This window comes from Lissotriton vulgaris, chromosome 5, assembly GCF_964263255.1.
Source record: "Lissotriton vulgaris chromosome 5, aLisVul1.2, whole genome shotgun sequence".
Taxonomy (NCBI): domain Eukaryota; kingdom Metazoa; phylum Chordata; class Amphibia; order Caudata; family Salamandridae; genus Lissotriton; species Lissotriton vulgaris.
This window is the reverse complement of record NC_141693.1, coordinates 1,564,678,575-1,564,693,141: the sequence shown is the minus strand read 5'-3', so window position 1 is coordinate 1,564,693,141 and position 14,567 is coordinate 1,564,678,575.

The window sequence follows — 14,567 nt, the reverse complement described above, 5'->3', positions numbered from 1 at the left end:
GATCAACATCCTGTGATTCTGGAGAATCACATATGTCCTGAGGCTAAAAAATAAAAACACATTTGAACTCCTCTACCACAACTGTTGCTTATGTAAGTAGATCCAATGCCTGTGGGACCAGTTAGCACTACATAAAACTACAAGAAACATAAAAAAAATAACTGGCCATGTTCATGTTTTAAAATGCTGCAAACACCAGAGAATGATAATTAAAGGAATCTTTATATATAATAAAAACCTTATTCCTTTTTAACATAGCTTTTCTGTCTTTGTTAATTTAACGATCAGTCACGGGTCATTAGGGCAGCTTTAGCAATCAATGTAAAGTGCATTTGCCTGACATTTACTGTTTAAAATACATACTGATTAGGGTGATTGTCATTTTCGTACAGGCCAGGATATTAAAATACCCATCAGATCAAGTGTTGTCGCACTTGTACAATTATATTTCACCTAGCCCACTAGGCCAAAAATCAGTGCTTCTAGTTTTTACCCACGTTACTGGGTCTATAAGCTATAATATGTTAAAATTACCAAAAATTTCTATAAACATGTGCCCAATGAGACTTATCAATTAGTGTTTAATGAAAAGGCATGATCCAGGAATGTGGGACACTTTTTTAAGGAGTGCCCCGGCCTTATTGTGATCCCGATCCGATCCCTCCTGATACCCTATGGAGCCATGAAATGAGGCTGCCCGCGGACCACGCAGGGGGCCCACATAAGAGGGCGGCCACCTTGGTATCACATTAGGCACAAACCTGACGGGTCTAGTGTCTGGACCACTGGGGTCGAGGCGCTTCCTTTCGTCATTTCCGGTGCGCCGAGTGGGCGGAGGACAGGTATATTTACCTTCCACAGCGATCCTTTTGTGCCAAGGTCCCACGCCATGTTGGCATATTTCGTATGCAAAATAAATCTGCAGCAATGTTTTCTCCAACAACCAATGTGTCTTGTGTGTTCTTTATTATGGTACTGCTGAATTTGCCGGTTGGGTGTGCTGCCGACATTGGCACTATAGGCATGGGCAGTGTACGTCTAGATACTCATCTTCCTTGCATGCCAATGTATACCCACAATTTGCACTTATTTGATAAAACAAGAGGGCTCCCACAAGAGTGTTACCACTGCTACATGTGGTGCAAGGACGGGTGTTCACTAATGTATGTAAGAAGCTGCACGGATACTGTACCTGGCAGATAATGAACAATGTGCAAATGTAAGGGAGATTAGTCCAGGCCACTCTTAATGAGAGTCTAAGTGGGCCTTCTTTGGCTTCCAGCCTGCAACAGGGATCTTTGCAATTACTCCAGCGTCCTTTGTACTCCTCATTACAAGAGAGGTGATGTGACATCACACCGTCAACAAAGCAGGAGGATGCAAAGCACGCCCCACCCATCCTGCCTGGGTGCCCTCAAAGGGGCAGGCATGCCTGGCTCTTCCTGTTTTGTTTCCTGCACTGAGGTGAACACAAGAGAGGTCCCAGTGGGGCTTGGAGCGTTTTAGGGCTAAGCAACCCTCCGGTGCGGAGCTTGGGAGGGGTCTGGCCTCCTCATTGCGAGCAGCAGACCTGGGCGAAGGTTGGCACCGTACTCCACTCAAAAGTGGCCTCAAGCAACTCTTTCTGCCCAGCTCAGTTGTTTAAGTGTGATATTCAGTGACTTGGACTAGGCTCACTAAGCACTGGATGGCAATGGATTCTGAGCCTTTGGCAGCTGTTGTGTCCTGCGAGACACGTTCTAGTGTCTCGACAGACACAGAGTTAGTAGCCACTCCCCCTATGGGAGTGGGCACACTTGCAACCCCACGCGCATCCCTCACAGGCGTCATGAGTGACGTGAGGCCGTTAATAAAAGGGCCTGGTTGCACATGCTCATGGCCAATTCTGCACCATAACAATACGTGTCCGTGTGCTCCTTATCTAAGTATGTGGGCCTAGCGCACGCCTAGGGTGACCAACTGGCATTGGTGCAAATTCAGGACGGTGAGTGTAAAAATTCAGGACAAAGGGTCAAAATTCAGGACACAAATTCAGGACAGGAGGTCAAAATTCAGGACAAAACTTCAGGACAATAGGTACGTTTTACAGACACATCAGAGGTCACGCAATAGTATATAAGTAAGCCCAGCCATTTCCAAACATATTCAACCATTTGCAAACCTATCCATCATGTATCCGTCCATCTATCATTTCACTCATCCATCCCTTCATCCATCCCCTCATCCATCCTTTCACTCATCCTCCTTTATCCATCCATCCATCCACCCTTTCACCCTATCCATCTGTACACTTATCCATCCACTCTTCATCCCATCCATCCATTCACTCATTCATTCAGCCATTTACCCTTTCACCAATCCAGCCATCCTTTCACTTACTAATCCTTACACCCATCCACTCTTTTAGTCATCCATCCATCCTCCCTTTCTCTCTCCATCGAACCTTTCACTTAGCCTTCCTTCCATCCATCCACCCACCCATCCATCCATCTACTCATCCACTCATGAATCCATCCATTGCCCCTATCACTCATCTATCTATCATTTCACTCCTTCACACATCTATTCAACCTTTTGTCCATCTACCCTCCCTTTCACTTACCCATCCATCCTTACACCCACCCTTTCACTCATATGTCTATTCATTCACCCTTGCACTTATCAATCCATCAATCCAACCATCATTTCACTCATCCACCTACCCCCCATCATCCACCCACCCACTATCCACCCACCCACTCATCCATCCTTTCACCCACCATCCAATCCACTGATCCATCCTTTCACCCACCCACCCACCATCCACCCACCCATCCACTCATCCATCCTTTCACCCACCCACTCATCATCCATCCATCCATCCTTTCACCCACCCACTCATCATCCATCCATCCATCCTTTCACCCACCCACTTATCCATCCATCCATCCTTTCACCCACCCATTATCCATCCATCCATCCATCCATCTGTCCTTCCCCTCATCATCCATCCATCCCCTCATCATCCATCCATCCTTCCCCTCATCATCCATCCATCCTTTTCCCTCATCATCCATCCATCCTTTCCCCTCATCATCCATCCCACCTTCCCCTCATCATCCATCCATCCTTTCACCCACCCCCTCATCATCCATCCATCCACCCTTCCCCTAATCATCCATCCATCCTTTTCCCTCATCAACCATTCATCTATCCATCTGTCCTTCCCCTCATCATCCATCCATCCCTTTCCCTCATCATCCATCCATCCTTTTCCCTCATCATCCATCCTTCCCCTCATCATCCATCCATTCATCCGTCCCTTCATCATCCATCCTTTCTCGTCATCCATCCATCCTTCCCCTCATCCATCCTTCCCCTCACCCATCCATCCCCTCACCCATCCATCCCATCGATTTATCCTGCCCCTCATCCATCCATCCTTCCCCTCATCCATCCTTCCCCTCACCCATCCATCCCCTCACCCATCCATCCCATCGATTTATCCTGCCCCTCATCCATCCATCCTTCCCCTCCATTCATGCATCCATCCTTCCCCTCCATCCACCAACCTTCCCCTCGTCCATCCTTCCTTTCATCCATCCTTCCCCTCACCCATCCATCCATCCATCCCATCCATTTATCCTGCCCCTCATCCATCCATCCTTCCCCTCCAATCATCCATCCATCCATCCATCCATCCATCCATCCATCCATCCATACTCCCCCTCATCCATTTATCCTTCCCCTCATCCATCCATCCTTCCCCTCCATCCATCCATCCATCCTTCTCCTCATCCATCATCCTTCCCCTCACCCATCCATCCTTCCCATCCATTTACCCTGCCCCTCATCCATCCATCCTTCCCCTCCATCCATCATCCTTCGCCTCATCCATCCTTCCTTTCATCCATCATTCCCCTCACCCATCCATCCATCCCATCCATTTATCCTGCCCCTCATCCATCCATCCTTCCCCTCCATCCATCCATCCATCCCCTCATCCATTTATCCTTCCCCTCATCTATCCATCCTTCCCCTCCATCCATCATCCTTCCCCTCATCCATCTTTCCCCTCATCAATCATCCAGCTACCCTTCCAACCATACATCCAGCTATTTACATTTTCTCTCCATCCTTCCCCTCACTCATCAATCCATCTATCCTCTCTCATTATCCATTTATTCAATCTTTCATTCATCCATTCACCCTTTCACTAATTCATCCAGCCATTCACACATCCCTTAACTTACTTACTCGCCCACCTTTCCATATTAATTTTGAGCTGAGCCCTTTTGAGAAGAGGCCCATCAAGAACTTCACCGTCGCTACAGGGGCCATTCCAGGACTGGGACAGAAGCCACCCAGGGCAGAAACAGGATCCACCACAGGGGGGGACAAAAGCTATCACAGGCGGGGGTGGACTGGAGCCACAACATGGGGGACAGGAGCCATCACAGGCGGGGCGTGGACTGGAGCCACCACATGGGGGGACAGGAGCAGGAGTCATCACAGGAGAGGGAACGTGATCCACCAGGGTGGGCACAGGGGTGGGCATGCAGTATTCTAGTATCATCTTGGGCTTCTCCCTCCTGCACAAGACAACGAGAAGACAGGCTCTCTGTTCAAAATGCCATCCCCTACTGTGATTTACAGGAGATACTCCGAGAGAACTGATTGAACTGATTGTCCTCCCTACTTTGTTAACCAGTGTGGGTGCGATTGTGCCATTTCTTTATTGTATTACATTCTGCATGTTTGAAGAACCGAGGTTTGCTTACAAATTAGTGACAGTAATTAAGCTCGGTGAACAGAAGCAGGTGCTGCCTCAGTGTAATCAGGGGTGTAATCTGGCCGAGTCTAGGATGTTTGGGGCCCTGGGTAGAAATGGAATGTGTGAGGCGGCGGCCCCTCTAAATAGCAGAGACAAGACGCATTCAGGGCTGTTTGCATGTGAATGGATGCCCCCTGCTCCTGAACCTGCAGCCCCTCGCTCTGTCACCTTCAAGCACCTCTTAACAGCTCATCAAGGGCTGGAGGTGTGAGGGTTGCCATCCCACTGTGCCTCTACAGTGCTGCTGGGGGTCTGAGCATTCATACAGCATCAGAGTCAAGAAGGGAGGTGGGGGCAAGCTGTGCCCGGTTAAAATTACGGACAAATGGCGTCCGTTAAAGAATCTTTCACGGACAACGGACAGACGGCCGAAATTACGGACTGTCCGTGAAATTTACGGACGGTTGGTCACCCTACGCACGCCATCTTTACATTGGTGCCGAGCGGGATAATCCCGCATGTGCAGCCCCCTTTTTGAAGGTGGTGAAGGGGGAAGTGTGTTGCCCGTGCTGAAGGCACCCCTTGTAGCGGGCGACGAAATTGGTGGAAGACCCGCGGGGCATATGAAGAGCCGGGGCAGAAGGAGGTGTTCGGGAGCCCACCCCGCACCTGATGTGCCGGCATTGAATACACCCCCTGTGAGGAGGCACCGGACGCGCCTGACTTCCCACGGGGCCTGTGAAGAGCACCGGGGGTGTAACAGCCCACCCGCATCAAAGAGTTTTCAGTGGCGCCATCTGGCACAAAGTAATCCCGCGACGGCAGACGGAGAGGTGTGCGAGCCCGGACTGCTCTGACGGCAGCCGCCACAACAGAGTGCTGAAAGGCCGAGTGACACCCAACCAGTAGTGGGCAGCAGATGAACCACTGTGGGGCGTGAAAATAGTGCCAATATAGGCCCATTCACCAGCCCTCCCGCAGCAACATGCATGTATCATAAATAAGCAGACAAGACAACTTTTTGTTGGGATAAAATTGCTGCAGGTTTATTAGCATACACATATGCCAACATGGTGGGTTATCCTACAGGCGATTCAAAGGCAAGCTGCCCCTCACGGCCTACCACCTGATGGGCCAACTTGCATCGTGGCCTTAGCCAATCGGTGCTTAGCGGTTGTGGTGAGGGAATAGCCACTCACACTTCCGGTGAACCATCGGTCCACCCTCTTCCTCACACCCCCCCCCCCCCCCTACGAGGGGCGGAGCGTTCAAGCGACCCCCGTTTGTACAGGTTTCCAACCGCCCATAGGATAGACGGGGCGCAGTCGCACCCCAGGGTCAACCGCACAGACTTCCTGGGGATATTAGGCCTCAGCACCCTTTGTGCTCCTGAAGAGAGTACCCCTGAGTACCTTTCCGCCTCTGGATCGCCCTGTAGCTCCGCCTGAGACACAAATAAAAGCATTAAAACACATTTCCCCCACCTTGAAAGCGCCAGGTACGCAGTAGGGAGGGAAACGGCGACAGGGTGAGGGGACAAAGAGGCCGCCAGGTGGGCGTGGGAGGAATATATACCTCTCCCCGGCCCACCCCAGCCGGAAGTGACGAGCAGGACCCTTTAGGGTCGTGGAACACTGGGCTGCCCCGTGTGCCCCATCTTGTGGCACTAAGGGGGCCGCCCTCTTATGAATGTCCCCTGCGGGGACGTGTCGGTCGGCCCACATAGTGCCAATATCGGCCCACTCACCAGCCCTCCCGCAGCAACATGCATGTATCATAAATAAGCAGACAAGACAACTTTTTGTTGGGATAAAATTGCTGCAGGTTTAATAGCATATATGTAAAATAAAGACATACAATAAAAATCAATACATTGATCCAATCTGGATCAATGTATTGATTTTTATTGTATGTCTTTATCATATTAAAAATGTATTTTTTCATATTGAATTAGTTATGTGTTTGCCTTAATCTAGTGTGCCATTACCTTGTTTGTATGCCTGGGATTGTTATTTTACATATATTTTTTGCCCTGTCCCAGGATATTGATCCATAGCAGGGGGTCCTTGTTTCTGTCAAGGTTTATTAGCATACACATATGCCAACATGGTGGGTTATCTTACAGGCGATCCAAAGGCAAGCCGCCCCTCGCGGCCTACCACCTGATGGGCCAACTTGCATCGTGGCCTTAGCCAATCGGTGCTTAGCGGTTGTGGTGAGGGAATAGCCACTCCCACTTCCGGTGAACCATCGGTCCACCCTCTTGCTCACGCCCCTCCCCCACGAGGGGCGGATCGTTCAAGCGACCCCCGGTTGTACAGGTTTCCAACCGCCCGTAGGATAGACGGGGCGCTGTCGCACCCCAGGGTCGAACGCACAGACTTCCTGGGGATATTAGGCCTCAGCACCCTTTGTGCTCCTGAAGAAAGTACCCCTGAGTACCTTTCCCCCTCTGGATCGCCCTGTAACTCTGCCATAGCCCTGAGTGTGGCGATCATCGCAGCCAGGGCCCCCCACCAAGGCCGGCATTCCTACTTACATCCTGCTAACTCTAGGGCCTCTCCCCAACCAGCAGGACAGCTCCATGCTTATCCTAGGCAGAAGTACCACATTGTCCTCCAAACACCCCTAGCGTTTGACGTGTAGCACCCCAAGTCTAATGACGCCCAGTCTCCTCTGCCCATTGAAATTACGCATAGCTCAGAGGAACTTCCTGCGCGCTGGCTCCAACGCCTCCCCTGCCGAGCGCCTTGCATACAGAGCTGGGAGGGAGTTCCTGACCACTCAATTTCGCCTGTCCCCACTGTTGGCTAATTCCCACCGTATGGTGGCTAATTCCCACCATATGTTCTTTGTGGTCTTCTTCTCTGGTGCATTATTACGCCACAATGACCAGACAATTACATAGTTATCAAATTAACCCTGGTGCACACAGCAAGGTGTCATACACGTTTGAGGGAATAATTGTATTGTGCCAGTCACAAGACACTACACCCTATCGTGAAGTGTCAACCTACGCAGCTTACCCTGCTTGCTGCACCTTTGACTGTTCACAGGTGCCGGACCCTGCTAACGTCTTTTGACCCTAGATACTTACACTAGTAATGGCGTCGAACTACAAAACTGTGTGTCACAAGTTTCCCATATTGGTCTTATGGTTGAACCGCTGGTACCCTTCTGGGATAGAGTAAATTTTGTGACACGCAGTTCAGTCCTATAAAGCCCTTGCCCGTCCTCCAAAGACACCTAGAGCCCGCTGCCTCCCGCAGCTCAGGCGAGGGGTTTATGGCCCAGTACACCCCAGTCTGAGTTTCTAACATTGTCAACTCTACAGGCTCCAGCTATTGTGATTGGCTAGCCCAGACCTGGCAAGGCCTGTCAGAGGCCAAATCCCCCCTCCGCTTAGGTGACAATCTAGCCATGGGGTATGTGCCCTAAGCACAAGTGTCCTCGCATAGTTGCCGGTAAACAAGAGGGGAAACCCACGAAAGAATACTTGCCTGTTTAGAGCAGCGAAAACTCCCAACAATCCTTCGTTAATCATTTTTTACCAGAATAAGCTCTGCCCCCATGTTCCACCCAGCATACTGCACCGAAACCCACAAAATAGCTGGCCGCAACAACCAAGGCTGGCTAAAGGACGGGACTTATAGTCTGTCTGGGATGATCTTGGGGATCCATCTCTTGGTGCATGCTTGCAACCTTAAACAAATACAATAGTTGGACCGCCCACTGTCTGGCCCCTAACTTCTCCGGCATGAGTATAAGGCCAGTATGAGTTTAGCTTAGGCACGTCCCTTCTAACACTGTGTTCAGTATCTCCTCGTGTTTATCACTTGTACTATTCGCCCCCTTTGCCTGGCACTCGTTGGACCCTATGAAGCTTTCAACAAGCGCCCTATACAGCTGTATATACATGTTGTGCAACTGGGGGAACTGATACTTCACCACCCGTGCTTCCTGGCTTGTGAAAAACTGCAACCTGAAACCTTACTTTAATACCTGCATAACCAACAACTAAAATACTGTCTTAGGTGAAAGCTTGCCAGTGGACTTAGCCAGGTGCCCTCCACTGCGTGTCAACCCAAGTTGTTTAATTTTTGACTGTTTGAATTTGCCTGCCCACAACAAGACCCTTCAAGTGAAATAAGGAAAACAATTACCACGCGGCCAACGCACCAACCTGTGTCCGGAGAAATAAACAAGTTAGAGTCTTAATGTATCAGCCCGACCCGGAGTGGAGCCAGACTAGAAGGTCCTAGTGGGGTCAGACAGGAGGATATATGTGTGGCTAAATCAGGCACAGAATTCTGTACAAATAGATCCCACATCACCATAGTGCCAATGGGCCTGAGTATAAGAAACTGGTGATGCTGTGATGCAACTTATGTGAATGTCTCAGCGTGGGCAAATGTGTCACACTTACGGAAGTCTAGACTTTGACAATACCGTAGCCACTGACCCCCTGGACAGGCCCTCTCCCCTGCTGTGTGCAAACCCTATAGTGTGTCACAGGTACTGACCTTCAGATAACTTCTGGCAAAGATCCCTGGGCACCTCCCTAATAATTACCATACCAGTCTTCTGCCAATCTACCCGTGTGGTTATCCCTCCTGTCATCTATGAGGTGAGGCCAGTGGCTGAAACAGGTAAATGTGCACAAGTGAGCTGAAGTGTAAGGATGTCATGGTACTTCTCAGAGTGGTGCCTGTGTACTTGATCTGATTGTACTGAAATTAGAAAAAAGGTTACACTCCAATCTTGGACGTGCTGACCCAGAAACCCTACCCACTGGCCCCAGTGTGTTCTTCCCCTGTCTCTGCTCCAAGCCCCGGCAGGCAGGTTTGCTAGGCGTGGTATGACCATTAAAGAACGAAACCCGTGCGTTTCTGCAAGAGAGAACAAATCCATGAAAACCGCCCCTAACCAGCGATGACCGGTAAGCCTATTACTAACTCGATCCCCAGGACAGAGCCCTTTACATGCGCACCAGTTGCTTTACAAAAGAACACATTCCATTATTGCACCTGGGATGCATGATATGCCCAGACACATCTTTTGTTTAAAAGAAACGCATTTCAATTTTGTCACAGGGGATGCAAGATATGCCCACACTCTGTCACTGCTTACAGAGAGCACATCCCAGTTATTGCCTAGTAAATAAACAAATTGCCCCGGCTCATCAGTTGTTTAAAAAGCGAAAACATCCCATTATTGCACAGGAACTACCTGCCCTGCTCACATTCACCAGTTGACTACCAATGTATTACTTCCATGGGGCGTAAACTGCGTGCCCCAACAACAGGGACAGTAATGACTCCTGGTGGGAAAACGGGTGTCCCAGACCCTAGCTCACTGCCCCCCCCCCCCCCAGTGTGCATGACCCTTATACCTCTTGATAGGTCAGGTGGCCCCCCATGTGAGTCGGGCGGTTCTCCAGCACGGTTCCTGTATGTGACAGATAAAACATCCATTAAAAGCCCTGCCACCCACCCTCAATACCAATATATATTCCCTGCAATGAGGCAGGGGTAAGCCATGCCCCCCACGCTAACAAGGCCAAGCCTGTTTGTCAGTTGCGAGAACTAGCTTGTCCATATGCAAAATCGTAAGGAGTTGGGTGGGCAATCACATGCGTACTCCAGCCACAGAGGCAGTAGTGTATTCTTGTGTCTTGAAACTAAGTCAAATCTTAGAATGCTAAGTCAGAAATGACCAATGTACTAAGGTGTGTGTGATTTAGAATCACATCTAACTCGTCCCCTAACCAGTCTACCCAGGAACACCTCCTCATCCCAGGCCTTCAAACTGACCTCAAAGTTCTCCTCCCTTAAAGACACTTCCAAAATCAATTCGTGCCTTCTCAGATGAGAAGGAAGACCCCATAATATGGCGAGTTCTATTCTCCTTGACTATGGAAGTATCTTCCCAGTGACTTGTGCTTTGAGAGTCTGCCATATATTGCAGTATTATCCTTCTATCTATCTTTGGTACTCTATTGTACCATGCACACTACACTTTTATCTTGTAACACACTGTTTGATACCTCTTACATCGTGTTTGCTTCCTGTCCTCGCACAAGTGCCAACAAGCTTACGTAACGTTTCTTCTTGTATTTGGCTGTCTGCCATGTATTGCAGTCTAAAACCTCTACTTATATATTGTACGCTAAAGTAACTTGCATTCAATGGATAATGGATATGCTCCTTCCTCACAGTAAGAATATAGAGAGTCAGAGTCCCACTATACACATCAAAACCCATGGACATGATCTGCAGAGTCCCTCAAGGATCATCTCTCAGCTCTATGCTTTTCAACATTTATATGGCACCACTCATCAACGTCATCAGGTCTCACAGAATCTCCACCATTTCCTGTGCTGATGACACCCAGCTCATCCTCTCAATGGTGGATGAGTCCTCACACAACCAAATTCAACTTCACCAAATGCATGATCTGTGTAGCAGAATGGATGAAATATAACTACTTGACACATCACGCGGACAACACAAAGTGTAGATTTTCAGGAACAAGAACTCCACTTGGGACTCCACCTCCAGCGCTTGGTCCAACACCTATACCCTCTAACCACGCAAGAAACCTGGAAATCTTCTTATACTTCAAACTCAACATGGCCTCACAGGTGAATGTAGTCAGCTGCACCTGCTTCCACATATTATGTATCCTCTGGAAAAAAATGGAGCCCCATGAGCACCAGGCATACTGTCACTCAAGTCCTAGTCAATTACAGACTAGACTACAGCAGTTCACTCTATGCCGGAATCTCCAGCCACCTCCTCCACCAACTTCAGACCATCCAGAATGCCACCTTTAGACTCATCCTTGACCTCCCACATCACACACACACCAGGCCACACCTCAGAGGACTCCACTTGTTGCCCATATATGAAGGCTGCCAATTTAAACTCCTTACACATGCATACAAGGTACTGCAAACATAGGACTAGTATACCTCAACTGTTGCCTTCACTTCCACCAGACTCCTATGCTCAGACTCACTCACCCACACACACATCCCCGTATCTGTAAAAGCAGAATAGGAGGTGTAGCCTTTTCCTACATCACACCCAAAACATGGAGTGACCTACCTCTACGCATCAGAACCTCCTCATCGCTTCTTGAATTCCGCAAGAGGCTGAAAACCTCACTCTTCAACTAGCCCCCAGCAGACGACCTACACACCTGCTCAAGCACCTGGATACCTTTCGGGTGGTAAGTAGCGCTCTATAAATCCATATAACATTACATAACATAACAACATGAAAAATGTAAGGGAAAATAGCTCCAAAAAGCACAAAGTGCTAAAAATAGTTATTGGTCGGGGTAGTCCTGCACCTAGGTGAAAGTTCAGGCTAATCCCAATGGAGCCAGGTAAGACACACCAACCTGGTTCATCTCATTCAAAGACTTTAGCTTCTGACTTAGGGTCTGATTTAGAGCTCGGCAGACATGTTACTCCATCACAATGGTGATGGAAATCTTGTCCACTGACATATAAATCCCATAGGAGATAATGGGATTTATATTTAGGCGGATGGGTTATCGATCATCATTGTGACGGAGCATCCAGTAGGCTGAGATCTAAATCAGGCCATTAGTCTTTTAAGTCCCCAACAATCATAGGACTATACTTTTAAAGCCCCCTGGACCTCAGGGGAGAACCTTAGAGACTCACAGGGTTCTTTCCCACTGTGCACAATACCACAATGCCCCTCACTTCCAAAATCCAATATGAGGAAACCCCTCTACCCTTGTGCAGAGCCGTGCACCCACTTAGTTGTGTGGACAGGGTAGGTCACTTCAATCCAGCTCTGAGGGCAGTTCTCCTCCCAATGGCTTTTGAGCCTACCTGGTTGGAAGGACACAAACTGGGCCTGCCCAGATGCCACGTAAAATTGGCTTGTAACTGGAGATGTCTGGTTGAAGTAAATAGAGTCTCTGGGGACACCTCATCTAGTCTTCCTACCAGCGAAAGAAAAACACCTCTCCACACCCAAGCCATTGTCTCTACTCTGGCAAAAGTTCTCACACCTTGTGGGAAAGTAGGATCTGCTTTCATTGTTACCCCCACGTAGTCTGACTGGGATCCTGCTAATTAGGACTCCAGTCACTGAGCTTCATTCCTAAATTGACCATAGTAAGTACTTCTGTACCTCCACAATTGGCTGCTGGTGTACCCTTGTACGTACCTAGTATATGGTACCAAAGTACTAAAGGTATCGGCACAACAGGGGTCTCCCATGGGCTGCAGCATGTATTTTGCCACCCACGAGAGACCATTCACACTGTGACTACAGGCTTGACATTGCAGCCTGTGTAAGTTGGAGCTTGCACCTCTCATTAAAGATATTTGTTTACTTATATCTGAGGTCACTACATTTTGAACCTATAAGTCACCCCTATTGCAGACCTTTCAGTCCTGAAGGCAGGGTGCTTGGTTATGAGTGTGAGGGTGCCCCTGCATGAGCAGAACACCCCTACAAACCCCAGAGTCGATTCTCCTGGCCTGTAAGTGTGGTCAGCCATTTTGATGCATATAGTGGCCATCAGTCATTACGAGATGTTTAACTATTTAGTGTCTGCATCAAACTCAAGTTTGTTATCAAACATGATAGAATCATATCCCAAAACCGATTCCAGTGTTTGAAGTATGATACCATGTATTAGAGGCCTCCCTTGGGGTACCCCCCTGTCCTGCTATTTGCAGCCTTTCAGAGTCTGGTAGCATGCTAGTCCTGCTGCCGACCACAGACACAATTCTGCCATTCTGCTGATGAGCCAATCTCGAGCAGGGGAAGGTAGAAAAAAGATTTCTCCTGTCGCAGGGAGGTGTGACCACCTCCCAGACACTACTTAGTGTATTGGGCTGGAGAGGTGGCTCTTGCCAGCTTCATCAGACTACTTTGAAGGGCACCTTTGGTGCCCTCCTTGCAAACTCCAGTTTGAAACAGTTCAGGGAGCCCTTGTCTCCATCTCTGGTGCAAAACTGGACAAAGGACATGGGAGTATCCTTCCCCTCTGTCCAGCCTGTCCTCTGCGTGGGACCCCTGAGTCAGCCTATTTAAGGGCTTACCTGTGGGTGGGTCCTCAGATTCATCAAGGGACAAGACTCAAGCCTGAAACCATGTCTCTCTACAACCGTATGGACACTTGGACTTTCCTGGACTGTGCATGGGACCGAGACTGCATCAAGGACGACTCCTGCTGCTACTGGTCTCGCTGTTTTGTAAGTCTTCATCACCTTTGTCTGTGCTTCTTCCAGGATTTTTAACACACCTGTGGGCATCAAGGATGCCTTAAGTAATCTACTTTGGAGTGAAGGAGTCACTCCCCTGCATCTGCAGGCACCGCAATAAAGCTGACCGTTTAGCTGCTCCTGATGTCTCACAGACTTCGGAAGGCTCAGCAACACCGATGGTGGTTCTGTAACTCCCTCTAGGCCTGACCTGTACTCGCTGCAATTTTGAAGCCAGTATCCTTTGTCTGAGCCAGTGGAACCAAACACCTGTGAATTGCACCAACTTGCCACAGGCAAGACTTGTTGGCTCTACATTCCAGAGATCTTTGGGCAGTAAGAAGCTCCAGCCTGCAGCATTTCTTCCTGTCAAGTACAGCATCCTCACTGCATCCTCTGCACCATTGGCCTTCATCTTGGTGAGCTGCTCAAGGATCCCTGTAACTCCTGTGCTTTCGGCCTGAGGGTCTTCTTGCGCTACAGTAGGCTCCTATGCTTGCTCGTGGCCTGCTCTGACCTTCCTGCTTGTGGCAAGTCCCTTGGACCTTGCTGGTCCCA